The sequence below is a fragment of the Ovis canadensis genome, chromosome 1 (assembly GCF_042477335.2).
Source record: "Ovis canadensis isolate MfBH-ARS-UI-01 breed Bighorn chromosome 1, ARS-UI_OviCan_v2, whole genome shotgun sequence".
In the NCBI taxonomy this organism is placed as follows: Eukaryota; Metazoa; Chordata; class Mammalia; order Artiodactyla; family Bovidae; genus Ovis; species Ovis canadensis.
Window position 1 is genome coordinate 102,949,351 of NC_091245.1, and position 15,990 is coordinate 102,965,340.

Below are 15,990 nucleotides of genomic sequence, written 5' to 3' on the forward strand. Positions count from 1 at the left end.
TCTGAAGGAGATCAGCCCTGGGATTTCTTTGGAAGGAATGATGCTAAAGCTGAAATTCCAGTACTTTGGCCACCTCATGCGAAGAGTTGACTCATTGGAAAAGTCTCTGATGCTGGGAGGGATTAGGGGCAGGAGGAGAAGGGGACGACAGAGGATGAGCTGGCTGGATGGCGTCACGGACTCGATGGACGTGAGTCTGAGTGAACTCCGGGAGATGGTGATGGACAGGGAGGCCTGGCGTGCTGCGATTCATGGGGTCGCGAAGAGTCGGACACGACTGAGCGACTGAACTGACTGAATATTTCATTGTGTCTATATACCACATCTTCTTTATCCATCCCTCTGTCGATGGACATTACGTTACTTCCATGTCCTGGCTATTGTAATAGTGCTGCTGTGAACATTGGAGTGCATGTGTCTTTTTGAATTGTGGTTTTCTCTGAGTATATGCCCAGTAGTGAGATTGCTGGGTCATGTGGTAGTTCTATGTTTAGTTGTTAAAGGAACGTCCATACTGTGTTCCATAGTGCCTGTATTAATTTACACTCCCACCAACAGTACATGAGGGGTTCCCTTTTCTCCACATCCTCTTAAGCATTTATTGCTTGTAGGTTTTTTTGATAATGGCCATTCTGACCCGTGTGAGGTGATATTTCACTGTAATTTTGATTTGTGTTTCTTTAATAATTAGTGCTATCATCTTTTCATATGTTCATTGGCTATCTGTATGTCTTTGGAGAAATGTCTATTTAGGTCGTCCACCCATTTTTTGATTGAGTTGTTTGGTTTTTTTGATATTGAGCTGGTTGAGCTGCTTCTACGTTTTGGAGATTAATACTTTGTCAGTTGCTTAATTTGCAAATATTTTCATTATGAGAGTTGTCTTTTCATCTTGTTTCTAATTTTCCTTTGCTGTGCAAAGCTTTTAAGGTTAATTAGGTCTCATTTGTTTATTTTTATTTTCATTGCTCTAGGAGGTGGGTCAAAAAAGATCTTGCTGCAATTTATATCAAAGAGTATTCTGTCTATATTTTCGTTTACATATACAGTTTTAAAAATGTTAACTCAATCATAAATATATAAATAATAGAGTAATATGGTGTGATTTTGATAGTAACAAATTCTGTCTCTCTAAGGAATCTGACTAAGCTTAAGTAGGTGTGGTTAAAGGAATACTTGCTGTCTTGATCTTCTACTTTGTAATCTTGAGTTTGCTTATTTCCCCGAACTTTTATGTACCTGCTCTTTGCCTTACTGCCCCCATCATGTGATCCACATCGATCCCTCCCTGATATTCAAAGCTCTTACTGTGAAATCTTATAATGTGTTGACAATTTCTTAAAGTTCAGACTTCAAGCACTATCTTCACCAACTAATTTGCAGTTGCAGACTTGAATATTACTGAAACATAGGAGGTGTAGCCTCTCTGTTGAGTGTATTTTGCAATGTCTACTAAAGTGACTTGTTCTTGGAATTGGCTTTCCTTTCTCTGCACCTCCTTTGCCCTGCAACCTGGCAACAGTTGAACTTAGGCAGAACATCTGAGCCTTGGGCAGAAAGAGAACAACTTCTAGATTCCAAAGGAGAGAATTTCTTCTCTTTCTCCTCCACTGTTCAAACGTGGAGGTAACTTCGGTTGCTGCCTGAATCATAAGATGGGACATCCCTATGACTTTGGTCCCTTTGGGTTCTTATTATTTAAAAGGTTTCTGTTATTTGAACCATATTCAGTAAGTATTTGTTGGGTGAATGAATGAATTTTCTCTGGGTTGGAATCTTGGAGCTGATTCCATTAGAGCTGAAGACTATGAAGCTCAGAGGGGTTGTAGGGATTGGTGAGGAGAGAGGCAGGCTTAGAACTAGGTCTTCTGGCTTTACTGTAAATACTTGCTCATCTTAGGACTCAACAGAGCAGCCCTTTCTTTCTGAAGGTACTCCTGCTGGTTGCTCTCGTCTTCTCCCCATCCAGTAGAGCTGACCACTGCCTCCACAGTACCCTGATGTCCTTGATGGTTGCAGGCAGTTATTTATCTACATGTACATTACTTCCTGTTGAGATTATAAGCTCCTTGAAGAGGAGGCCATATCTTAATTGTTGCTTTTTAAAAAAAAACAAACAACATTTAGTTCAGTTTTGGCCTTGAATGTGTAAATGAGCAGATGAGTGCATATAGTGTCTGCATATCTTATATTTTTCCTGTGTGATAGTGAATCCAGCCCTCTATAAACTTGTCAGATCAAGTGCTTCAACACTTTGTGATATTTTCCTTAGACTTTGCCAGGAGCCTGCACACGAGATCCCACCCATGACAAGGTCAGGAGGAGACGATCTGACAAGCAAGGCAGATCAGGAGTCCAGGGGTTTCGAAAAGCTGCCCCGGCGCTCACCTTAAAGATGATATCTGTCTTTCTGAAGCTTGCTATACTAGACTGCTCCCTAATTTCTGTGACACAGGCAGAAGGCCTTCCCCGATCTCTTTCCAAACAAATTCAACTTAAAACTTTAATCAATATGTCCCCCGGACAGTGGCATCCTATAAGATTATCTGGGATGAAAAGAGTCTTCCAATCTAAACCCCTTTTGCTAGCATTTTAGTTTGCTTGACAAATGTGTTTATGCCCTTGGTACTAATGCACATGACTGATCACAATACCTTAATCATAAACAGCATAAAGAACCTGAACACACAAAAGGCCCTAATAGGCACAGAGCCCTTCGGGGGGTGAGGAAGCCCTATTAGAAAACATAAAAAAATATTCTATAAAGTTGTTACTGGATCAATGTTTGCTTGCTGTGCTCTTAATGTGCTGAGGTTGTACGGTAAAAACTATTGTTAATATAGTTAGGAATTTAGAAAATAAGAGTTTAGCCCTAGTGTGAAAACAATAAGACATAAATTTAGCTGGTGACTTCTGCAAAAGAACAGACCTTTCTGTTACATTTTTACTATGTTGCAACCTGCTGTACCTTTACCCTATGAGACTGCAACTGTCTTTTGTTAAGCTCAAGGCAAATGGAAAATAAAGAATAGATTAGGGAAAACAGGTTTTACATTCACCCAGTCTGCAGGAAAAGGTCACAAAATGTCAATAGGCCCCAAGACCAGAAGATAATGCACAAGACTCTTATAAACAAAGAAGTATGCAGAAAACACTCTAAGGTCAAACTGATGTAATGTTAAACTAACTTTTGCATCAGTCAGTATCAGTTCAGTTCAGTCACTCAGTCGTGTCCTACTCTTTGCGACCCCATGAATCGTAACACGCCAGACCTCCCTGTCCATCACCATCTCCTGGAGTTCACTCAGACTCACGCCCATCGAGTCAGTGATGCCATCCAGCCATCTCATCTTCTGTCGTCCCCTTCTCCTCCTGCCCCTAATCCCTCCCAGCATCAGAGACTTTTCCAATGAGTCAACTCTTCGCATGAGGTGGCCAAAGTACTGGAATTTCAGCTTTAGCATCATTCCTTCCAAAGAAATCCCAGGGCTGATCTCCTTCAGAATGGACTGGTTGGATCTCCTTGCAGTCCAAGGGACTCTCAAGAGTCTTCTCCAACACCACAGTTCAAAAGCATCAATTCTTTGGCGCTCAGCCTTCTTCACAGTCCAACTCTCACATCCATACATGACCACAGGAAAAACCATAGCCTTGACGAGATGGAGCTTAGTTGGCAAAGTAATGTCTCTGCTTTTGAATATGCTATCTAGGTTGGTCATAACTTTTCTTCCAAGGAGCAAGTGTCTTAATTTCATGGCTGCAATCACTATCTGCAGTGATTTTGGAGCCCCCCAAAATAGTCATCCTTAACGTGCAAACTCAGGGTATAAAAACTCCCTGAGAGAATAAAGAGACAGATCCTGCCTCATACCAGCCTGGTCTCACTCTGTCTCTCTCTCTCTCTTGCCGACGCCGTCCATCCTGAGGGTATCCCTGGATCCTGCTGAGGGTGGAGCCCAGCAGACTTTGTGTATATGTCTATATATGTGCATCTTAATCTTTTCTCTTAAAACTCACTGTTATTATTAGAAAAAGAAATACAGGCTTATTATTAAAAATTGCTTTGGAGTGAAAAGCAAAAGCTGGTTGTTCCTTCTACACCCAGTATCCTCTGTAATTTGTTTCTTGAGGTTTTTTCCATTATTTTGTTTGATTTACATATAAGCTGTCACATTATATATAATCATTCACTACTTACTTTGTTTTCACTTAATGATCTATTTTGGACATCTTTTCATATCAGTGCATATATTTCCATCTTCTTCTGCTTAATGATTGCATAGCATTCTATAATACAGATATAATATCAAATGTCTAGTAGTGGACTTTTCCTGAAAGATGGTTGTGTGTGTGCTTAGCTGCTCAGCAGTGTCCAACTCTTTGCGACCCCATGGACTGTAGCCCCCCAGGCTCCTCTGCCCATGGAGATTCTCTAGGCAAGAATACCGGAATGGGTTGCCACGGCCTCCTCCAGGGGATCTTCCCAACCTAGGGACTGAACCCAGGTCTCCCACATTGCAGGTGGATTCTTTACCATCTGAGCCACCAGGGAAGCCCAAAAGACAGCTGGTTTCAATTTTTCCTTAAGAAATGTCCAGAAATCCTGTACACATACAGGCATAACTGGAGGAGAAATTCTTAGATGTAATATCAGTGATTTCCTGGATAGGAGCATTTACATTTTTGACAGATGTTGCAAAACTGTCCTTCTTGGGTTAGTAGTTTTTGATAGAGAAAGCAAGTCACTTCTTATGTCTGGGGATCAGCAAGTCATCTGAGCATAAAACATGAAATGGAATCAAAGGGCTTAACTGCAGGGGTGCATTCCTGTGCTTCTTCCTAGATGTAAGGTATCTCTGGAGCCCACTGGCAATGTTGCTTTGGCTCTGGTTGGCTTCCTTCAGCCACCCTTTCCTCATTTTCAGCCCAGCCTAGAGAACTCCCTTTGCTCCACAGTGAGCGAATTGGCTCTTGGCAAAATCCCGCTCTGTTGCTTAGTCAGCCCTTGATCAAAAGCCAAAGCAAAAATATCAGTCAGCCTCAGGAACAGGAATTACCAGTTTTTTAGTCAAGTCCCTGCTGCTAGAAAGATCTGTGTTTTCCCAGCTATGATCCAGAGTGTGGCCTCTCCTTGTGGTTTGGTGGGTGCCCTTTAGAGGAGGAAAGAAACGCATATATTTTTTTAGAGCAAGGCAGCATGCATTTTTCAGTGGCAAACTTAAAACAGGAAAGAAACGCTGTTAAACAGGCTCACATTGTGGGGATGGAAAGATTGTTTAGTCAGTAAATATTTATTGAGCCTATACCGTGTGCTAGGTAGTGCAGCAAAGAACAGAGTAGGCGTGGGGTCGGGAACGGGAGGGAGGAGGAGAGGGGGGTTGGGCAAAGCAGGGCCGAGTGCCTGCGGAGCGCCTCCTGTTCTGGTCCCATAAATCAGGAGCTGAGAGGAGCACTCTAAGTCTGTCTCCCGATTTTATTCTCTACGGAGGAAGACCTGCTGCTGTGTCTCTCCCTTCGAAGCCAAGCTGATCAGTAAGAGATCTAGCTGTGAACCGGAAACTGGTGGTTTTGATGGTCCGAGTGGAAAAAATTACGTTTGCTCATACAGGATTTGGGGCCTGGGGCAGGAGAGAGGCTCAGAGCCGCTACCCAGGAAGTGACTCAGGAGCATGTAATGTCTGGGTTGCAGTTTTCTTTATCTCTCTGGAGAGCTTGTGGGTGGATGGGGGCGGGGGATGGTTAGGGAGGGTGCCCCTGAGGGGGGCGGCTATGGGCTCAGTGGTCCCAGCCCTAGGGGTGTTTGGGTTCTGTCAGGCTCCACTTGATTTCCTGACTTGGGACACCTTGGTAGCCAGAACTCTAATAATTTAGAGATGTGAGCACCACCTGTTGTCACAAATACTTGGAGGCTGTAAAAATGCCAGGAAGTCCTGCCCTAGACGTTGCCAGAAAGAAATGCTCTTGTGGTACCTCATGCTCTCCATCCGCCTTCATTGTTCACAATCTCAGAAGGTGGCAGCCCTGTGACTTCAGGGCTGGAAGCTGGGGCTGGAGTTACCCTGGGTTGCAGAGCTAGTGATGGGAAGGTGGGGCAGACATATCTAATTTATTTCATGGACACACCTAATTCATTACAGGTTTCAACTAGAAGAAGCTGTCTATATAGGAATCACATGAGGCCTTAAACCCTTACTATACCAGGAGAAATAATTATCACCATTTACCATCTGGGTCCAGAGTGGTCTATCTGTCTCTCTTTTGAATCATTTTATAATTTATAGAAGAATAAGGAAATAGTAAAAATAACTGTATTAGATATAGCAAACTCATTTATTCCCTATTTTCCTGGATTTGAAGATACACTCATATGTTTGTATGTGTGTGCATGTTTGATGTGTGTATACGTTCACACACACATACGTAGGCACGTATATATATCATCTTTATTCCATAATTGCAAAACATTTTCATTTTTATATTTATAAATACCAAATGATCAATCCAATGAATTTTTTTATTTCTGTATCAACTCTTTCTTTCCAGTTGCCTTGTTATATGCACCTGCCTTCAGCATCAATATGGCAAATATATCAAGTAACTTTTAGTGCATAAAAATGAGGTGAAAGAATAATGTCACATGTCTTTTTAGCAAAATGGTTGAGTAAGGTTCATGCATAATATTGTGTGACACAGTTCTTCCTGTTGAGTAACTAGCTGGATGGAAAATGCTATATTTCTCTTTGCTCTTAGAAACATTCTTCACTTACTGATTCCTGCAAGCTTATTTGGAGGAAGGATAGCTACTTGTATTCCTTTAATGAAATAATGGTCTTCACTGTCAGGGAATGCCATCTTCCACTACCCAGTATTCAGCTTTGGGAGAGGCAGACACCAAGGTGTGAGGAGGCAGACACCAAGGTGTGAGGAGGGCAGGCAGCATCTAGCTATCCAGCCAGAGCAGCAGAATAAATCCTGGTAACCAGTGAGGTAACAATATCTCGATAAGACCATATCTTGCTCTCCCAGGCATCAATCCCTGAGCTTGAGTAAATTCACTGGCAATATTGTCATCTGAACATGCAAAGTCTGAGATTATGATCAATTAAAATAATAAATTGAGTATGATCAGTTTATATGATCAATTTATACGATCAATTTTGCTGTGGTCATTAGAGAGTTTGCTGTGGGTCTCTTTACGTTTATTTTTTAATTCATGTGATAATTGTAAGATTTGCCCTTTTGCTAATTTTCTTCTCTTTGCCACTAGGTGAACAAAATGAAAAATTCTAACTTTTCAGCTGTGCTCAAGAAAAGCTAAAACAAATCAACAGCATATATAGAAACTTTCAAAAATAACTTTTTGAGAGATGATGCAATGCTTTGGGTACTGCCTGTGAAAACTGAAGTTGGTTGCAGATGCTGTCACAATGATTTGTTTCACCCTTGTGGTATTTTCTTGGTGTTCCTGTTATTCTTGTTTTCTCATATCTTGAGATGTTTCATGATAGAGAAAAAATGTGATCACAAAGACCTCAAAATGTAGCGTATGTGTGTGTGCTTAGTCACGTCCAACCAGACTGTAGCCTGCCAGGCCCCTCTGTCCGTGGGATTTTCCCAGCAAGAATAGCGGAGTGGGTTGCCATTTCCTCCTCCAGGGGATCTTCCTAACCCAGGAATCGAACCTGTGTCTCCTGTGTCTGCAGAATTGGCAGGTGCATTCTTTACCACTGAACCACCTGGGAATCCGAAATATAGCTTCCTTTCTAAAATGGTCCAGTGGACCCATATGGTAATTAGAAGACACAATGAGTTTTATTTAAAAAAAAAAGTCATTCAGTCTTCCCTTTGTTCTTTAGAAGAACTCTAGGAAAGAATAAGAAATCTTTGCAAATAGAGCTGCTGAAAAAGGAAAGTCAAAATGTAAAGTGTGCGTTTCTTTAAAGCTTACAGCAAAACCCAATATTTGTCTGACATAATTTCCTTTTATTCTCAGTATCTGGAGGTTTTGTTGGGGAAGAAGTCAACCATGTATGTAGAGGAGAAATGGTCCTCTTTGAGGGTGGCAGGTGTCATTAGTTCAGATGCCAACACTGTGGTCTTAGAAGAGCTGAGATGGGCCTCACCTCCTTATCTGCTTTCATCTCATGGAGTCCCTGACCCTCTCACCTCTCTGTCTGTCAAATACATTTAGGCCTCTTTTCCTGACCTCCCAGGCCAACTCCATGGACTACCTGAGCAATTCAGTCAACAACAGTCTCATTTCCATTCAGTCATGTCTTTGTTTTGTTTTGTTTTGCTTTAATATATATTTATTTGGCTGCACTGGGTCTTAGTTGCAGCAAGCAGGATCTTTAGCTGTGACATGCAAGCTCTCAGTAGTGGCTTGTGTGATCCAGTTCCCTGACCAAGGATTGAACCCAGGATCCCTGCATTGGGAATGCAGAGTCTTAGAAAATCCCATGGATGGAGGAGCCTGCTAGGCTGCAGTCCGTGAGGTCGCAAAGAATCGGACACGACCGAGCGACTTCACTTTCACTTTTCACTTTCATGCATTGGAGAAGGAAATGGCAACCCACTCCAGTGTTCTTGCCTGGAGAATCCCAGGGATGGGGGAGCCTGGTGGGCTGTCATCTATGGGGTTGCACTGTCGGACACGACTGAAGTGACTTAGCAGTTACAGCAGCCACTGGACCACCAGGGAAGTCTCAGCTTCAGTTGTGTCTTGAAGTGGTTGTCTGTCCAACAGCACCCTCACGATCTTCAGCTCATCCTCGTTGCACCCCCTCAGCCGTGGCTGGGCACAGGGAGGAAGAGCAAGGAGTCATGGATCCTGTTCTTCCCACTTCAGCCTGTATTCTTATCAATCACTTTACTTGTCTTTGATTAATAAATTTCCTCATTATCCTCAGGGACCTCTCCACATTTGATGATGCTTCTCTCCTCTCATCCTCCCACCCCTGCAGAGGGGTTTTCCTCCTAATTCTGGGAGAAAAACAAGGCTCTTAGGCATAGTTTCCTCCACTTCTGCCATCCACAAACATATCTTCCTCCACACTCATCCTCACCTCTTTACTCCTTTTCACTTCTAGGCTGGCACCCCTCCTGCCCTTGATTGACCCTGCCTTTTTTGTATACTCTCTGACTTTCGCCATAGTTTTCTCCTCTTTTCTGTTTCTTTGATCCCTCTCCCTAGGGGCTCCTTTATCATAGTCTATACATACACTGTAGCTTTGTCAATATATATTAAAAAACCATTATCTCCTATGTATCAGGCAGCAGGTAAAAATACACCAACTACTATTTTTTTTAAAAATTGAAGTGCAGTTGATTTATAATGTAGCAATTTCAGGTATACAGCAGATTTTTTTCTATTATAGGTTATTACAAGATATTGAATATAGTTCTTGGTGCTATATAGTAGGTCCTTGCTGTATTATCTGTCAATCCCGAAATCCTAATTTATCAAACTCCCTTCTTCTTTGGTAACCATATATTTGTCTGTGAGTCTGTTCTGTTTTGCAAAAAAGTTCAGTTGTGTTCTTTTTAAAGATTCTAGGGCACAAGTGATATCGTATGATACTTGTCTTTCTCTGTCTGACTTACTTCACTTAGTGTGATGATTTCTAGGTCCATCCATATTGCCGCGTTATTTCGTTCTTTGTATGACTGAGTAGTACCCCATTGTATATTTGTATCACATCTTCTTTATCCATTCATCTGTCAGTGAATTCTTAGGTTGTTTCTTTGTCTTGACCATTGTAAATAGTGCTGCTATGAACACTGGGGTGCATGTATCTTTTTGAATTGAGTTTTCATCTTTTCTGAATATATATCCACGAATGGGATTGCTGGGTCATATGGTAACTCTATTTTTAGCTTTTTAAGGAACTCCCATACTGTTCCCTATAGTGGCTGCACCAATTTACATTCCCACCAACAGTGTAGGAGGGTTCTCTGTTCTCCATAACCTCTCCAGCATTTATTACTTGTTGGCTTTTTGATGGTGGCCATCTGACTGGTATGCGGTGACACATTGTACTTTTGATCGGTGTTTCTCTAATACTTGATGATGTTGAGCATCTTTTTATGTGTTATTGGCCATCTGTATGTCTTCTTCGGAAAAATGTTTATTTAGTTCTTCTGCTCATTTTTTGATTGGGTTGTTTGTTAACATACCAGTTATTTTAACAGAAAGAATTCAACAGAGAGACTCATTAACTAGGTATCTTAAGGGTAAAGAGAACTCTAGGGTATTATGAGACTAGCAGTTTCAGGAAGCAGCAGTTACCCCCACAGCTAACTTCCAAGGGGAGAGGTTGAAAATATCAGAAGGTTGGAGGAGGGGCTCTGAGACTTAAGCCTCTGAGAAGGGGTGCTTCTTGCTGGTTCTGTGAGGTTGGGAAAACTGCACACTGGATTCAGCTGCCTTGGGGAACAACACCCAAGCTAGTTCACATTCCTTCTGCAGGGCTTCTCCGTTGCGGATATGGAGTTCCTTTGTGGGGAAACCATCCTGCCAGGTGAAGAAATGAAGCTGGCATAACGCTATGGGCACCTGGAAACCACAGATAGAAGTAAGTTCCTCTCCTCTTCTGGTCTCCTTCTAAGATCTCCATTGGCAGAGGTAACTGGGATCCAGCTGCAAAGTAGAGTCCCAGGCCTGACTCCCCAAAGTGTGCAAAAGAGTAGTTTCAATGTCAACAGACACCAACTTCATAACTGGCGTCCCTACTCTCCTCTCTTTATTCCTTAATTATATGTCCACACGTGAGGAGTTTTCATGCAATATCTGCTCTCTCTCAGCTCCATTCATTTTCTCAAATTCATGAAATTTGGCTTTGTTATCATCATGCTACTGCACTTTTTGAAAAAGGCCTTCCAGGGAGAGGGAGAGGGTGGGATGATTTGGGAGAATGGCATTAAAACATGTATACTATCATGTAAGAAACGAATCGCCAGTCTATGTCTGATGCAGGATACAGGATGCTTGGGGCTGGTGCACGGGGATGACCCAGAGAGATGTTATGGGGAGGGAGCTGGGAGGGAGTTTCATATTTGGGAACGCGTGTACACCCATGGTGGATTCATGTCAATGTATGGCAAAACCAATACAGTACTGTAAAGTAAAATAAAGTAAAAAAGAAAAAGAAAAAGGCCTTCCAATGACCAAATCCCACGGGCCTGTTTCTGTGCTTATTTCACGTGGCCTGCCCAGTGAGGCATGTGACATTGTGGATCTGTTCTGTTAAATGTTAAATGCTATTCACACTACTTCATAAATGGAATATGTGTTCATTCAAAGTGTCAGCTACAAATATATAAGCAACATCACTGTTTAGTTGTGAATTCACCCAGCACACAGCAAACACCCTCAGCCAAAGCCATTTATTTATAGTATCGTAACGTGGTATCAGAGGGATTGGGGGCAGGAGGAGAAGGGGACGATGGAGGATGAGATGGCTGGATGGCATCACCAACTCGATGGACATGAGTGTGAGTAAACTCCGGGAGTTGGTGATGGACAGGGAGGCCTGGCGTGCTGCAATTCATGGGGTCACGAAGAGTCGGACACGACTGAGCAACTGAACTGACTGAACTGAACCTGGTATCAGAAATCGTATCTGTATTCAAGGTTGATTAAGTTAGGTCATGTTTGGAATTTCTTTAAAAGTTAATTTCTCTTTATTGCTTATTTATTCAGCAAGTACATATCAAGGACCTTCCCATGCCAGAGTCTTTTCCAGGGCACACAGATTTACAGGGAACAAAACAAAGTTCCTGCTCTCACAGAGATCTCATTAGGCATATGTACTTTGGTACCTGTTGCAAAAATATTGAAATTGCAGATAGGAAAAAAAGAAAGAAAGAAAGAGGGAGTGAAGGAGTGAGTGAGAGAGGAGACACTTATAATTCTATCATCCGGGTTAATTTTTCAGTGTGTATTCTTCTCAACCTGTGTTCTATGCATAACATGTAAACATTGCTATTTCACACTGATGTGGGATAACACTTGATTGTTTTAATGTGACTGTGCATTGTAAATACAGCCCGTGGGGTTCTCTAGGCAAGAATACTGGAACGGGTTGGCATTTCCTCTTCCAGTGGACCACGTTTGTCAGAACTCTTCTCCGTGACCCATCTATCTTGAGTGGCCCTGCATGGCGTGGCTCACAGCTGGAGTTACACAACCCCCTTTGCCATGACAAGGCTGTGATCCATGAAGGGGATCCATGGACAGTATGAAAAGGCAAAAAGGTACGACATTGGAAGATGAGTCCCCGAGGTCAGAAGGTTTCCAGCATGATACTGGGGAAGAGTGAAGGGCAGTTACTAATAGCTCCAGAAAGAATGAAGTAGCTAGGCAGAAGTGGAAATGACACTCAGCTGTGGATGTATCTGGGGGTAAAAGTAAAGTCGGATGCTGTGAAGAACAAGAGTGCGTAGGAATCCGGAATGTTAGTTCTGTGAATCAAAGTAAATGCAGGAGATGGCAAGATTGGACATTGACATCTTAGGATCAGTGAAAGGGAAGTAAAAAGGACAGGAAATGGGTGAATTTAATTCAGATGACCGTTATATCTACTATGGTGGGCAAGAATCCCTTAGAAGAAATGGAGTAGCCCTCAGAGCCAACAAAAGAGTTCAGAATGCAGTATTTGAGTGCAACCTTAAAAATGACAGAGTGATCTTGGTTTGTTTCTGAGGCAAACCGTTCAACATCACAGTAACTGAAGTCTGTGCCTCAACCACTGATGCTGAAGAAGCGGAAGTTAACCTGTCTTACAAAGATCTATGACACCCTCTAGTTCAGTTCAGTTGCTCAGTCGTGTCTGACTCTTTGTGACTGCAGCACGCCGGGCTTCCCTGTCCATCACCAACTCCCAGAGCTTGCTTATATCCATCGAGTTGGTGATGTTATCCAACCATCTCATCTTCTGTCATCCTCTTCTCCTCCTGCCTTCAATCTTTCCCAACATTAAGGTCTTTTCCAATGAGTCAGTTCTTCGCATCAGGTGGCCAAAGTATTGGAGCTTCAGCTTCAAGATCAGTCCTTCCAATGAACATTCAGGATTGATTTCCTTTAGGATTCACTGGTTTGATCTCCTTGCAGTCCAAGGGACTCTCAAAAGGCTTCTCCAACACCAGTGCAAAAGCATCAGTTCTTCAGCACTCTGCATTCTTTATAGTCCAATTCTTGCATCCATACATGACTACTGGAAAAGCCATAGCTTTGACTCATCAGACCTTTGTCGGCAAAATAATGTCTCTGCTTTTTAATATGCTCTCTACGTTGTTCATAGCTTTTCTTCTAAGGAGCAAGCGTCTTTTAATTTCATGGCTACAGTCACCATCTTCACACCAAAAAAAAGTTGTCTTTTTCATCATAGGGGACTGGAATTCAAAAATAGGAAGTCAAAAGATACCCAGAATAACAGACAAGTTTGGCCTTGGAGTACAACATGAAGCAGGGCAAAGGATAACAGAGTTTTGTCAAGAGAACATTCGGATCATAGCAAACACCCTCTTCCAACAACACAGGAGATGGCTCTACACATGGACATCACCAGATAGTCACTACTGAAATCAGATTATGCTCTTTGCAGCCAAAGATGGAGAAGCTCTATACCGTCAGTAAAGACAAGACTTGGAGCTGACTGGCTCAGATCATGAGCTCCTTATTGCAAAATTCAGGTTTAAATTGAGGCAAGTAGTGAAAACCACTAGGTCATTCAGGTGTGACCTAAATCAAATCCCTTATAATTATACAGTGGAGATGATGAATAGATTCAAGGGATTAGATCTGGTAGGCAGAGCACCTGAAGAACTATGGATGGAATTCTGTAACATTGTATAAGAGGCAGTGACAAAACCATCCCCCCAAAAAAGAAATGCAAGAATGCAAAGTGGTTGTTTGAGGAAGCTTTACAAATTGCTGAGAAATAAGAGAAGTGAAAGGCAAGGGAGAAAGGGAAAGATATACCCAACTGAATGCAGAGTTCCAGAGATAGCAAGCAGAGATAAGAAGGCAAAGAAATAGAACAATGCAAAGAAATAGAGGAAAGCAATAGAATGAGAAAGACTAGAGATCTTTTCAAGAAAATTGGAGATTAGGGGACCATATCATGCGAGGATGGGCACCATAAAGGGCAGAAATGGTAAGGACCTAACAGAAGGAGAAGATATTAAGAAGAGGTGGCAAGAATACACAAAAGGTGGCAAGAATACAGAAAAGGTCTTAATGACCTGGATAACCACGATATCCTGGAGTGTAAAGTCAAGTGGGCTTGAGAAGCATTACTACCAACAAAGCTAGTAGAGGTGATGTAATTCCAGTTGAGCTACTTAAAAATCCCAGAAGATGATGCTGTTAAAGTGCTGCACTCAATATATCAGCAAATTTGGAAAACTTGGCAGTGGCCACAGGACTGGAAAAGGTTTTTCATTCCAATCCCAAAGAAGGGGAGTGTCAACAGGTGTTCAAACTACTGTATAACTGTGCCCATTTCATATGCTAACAAAGTTGTGCTTAAAATCCTTCAGGCTAGGCTTCAGCAGTATGTGAACTGAGAATTTCTAGATGTACAACCTGGATTTTGAAGTGTCAAAGGAACCAGAGATCAAATTGCCCGCGTTCATTGGCTCATAGAGAAAGCAAGAGAGCTCCAGAGAAACATCTACCTCTGCTTCATTGACTACGCTGAAGCCCTTGACTGTGTGAATCACAACAAACTGTGGAAAATTCTTAGAAATGGGAGGGCCAGACCACCTTACCTGTCTCCTCAGAAATCTATATGCAGGTCAAGAAGCTACAATTAGAACCAGACATGGAACAACTGACTGGTTCCAAATTGGGAAAGGAGTCTGACAAGGCTGTATACTGTCTCCCTGCTTATTTAACTTATATGTAGAGTGTTATTGTTGTTCAGTTACTAAGTTGTGTCCAACTCTTTGCAACCCCATGGACTGCAGCCTGCTAGGCTCCTCTGTCCATGGGATTCTCCGGCAAGAATATTTAAGTGGGTTGCCATTTCTTTCTACATGGGATCTTCCTGACCCAGGAATCGAACCTGTGTCTTCTACAGTGGCAGGCAGATTCTTTACCACTGAGCCACTAGGGAAGCCTTATATGCAGAGTATATCATATGAAATGGCCAGGCTGGATGGATCACAAGCTGGCATCAAGATTGTTGGGAAAAAACATTAATAACTTCAGATACGCAGATGATACCACTCTGATGGCAGACAGTGAAGAGCAACAAAAGAGCCTCTTGATGAAAGTGAAAGAGGAGAGTGACAAAGCTGGCTTGATGCTCAACATACAGAAAACTAAGATCATGGCATCTATCCCATCACTTCATGGCTGATAAAAGGGGAAAAAGTGGAAGCAGTGACATTTATTTTCTTGAGCTCCAAAATCACTGTGGATGGTGATTGTAGCCATGTACCTCAAAGATGCTTGCTCCTTGAAAGGAAAGCTATGACAGACCTAGATAGAGTATTAAAAAGCAGAGACATCACTTTGCTGACAGAAGTCTGCATAGTCAAAGCTCTGGTTTTTCCAATAGTCATTTACGGATATGAGAGTTGGATCATAAAGAAAGCTGAGCATTGAACAATTGATGCTTTTGAATTGTGGTGCTGGAGATGACTCTTGAGAGTCCCTTGGACTGCAAGGAGATCAAGCCAGTGAATCCTAAAGGAAATCAACCCTGAATATTCATTGGAAGGTCTGATGCTGAAGCTGAAGCTCTAATACTTTGGCCACCTGATGTGAAGAGCCTACTCACTGGAAAAGACCTTGATGCTGGGAAAGATGGAAGGCAAAAGGAAAGGGGCATGGCAGAGGAAGAGATGATTAGATAGCATCACCAACTCAATGGACATGAATCTGAGCAAACTTGGGGAGATAATGAAGGACAGGGGAGCCTGGCATGCTATAGTCCATGAGGTCACGAAGAGTCAGACTTGACTTGGCCACTGAACAGCAAC

The 15,990-nt window shown here is 42.3% G+C and overlaps 1 long non-coding RNA gene across 2 annotated transcripts in view; it reads left to right on the forward strand.

Moving 5' to 3' along the window:
- LOC138414872 (uncharacterized) overlaps nt 1-15,990 on the forward strand; it is an 83,840-nt gene that overhangs the window by 14,967 nt on the left and 52,883 nt on the right. Inside the window, exons 1-2 of one of the 2 annotated variants that reach the window (XR_011246978.1) lie at nt 5,359-5,532; nt 10,469-10,574. This is a non-coding gene — a long non-coding RNA (uncharacterized lncRNA). Of the gene's footprint in view, nt 1-5,358; nt 5,533-10,468; nt 10,575-15,990 lie in introns of those variants that run through there. The other variant, XR_011246983.1, reaches the window with a different exon arrangement.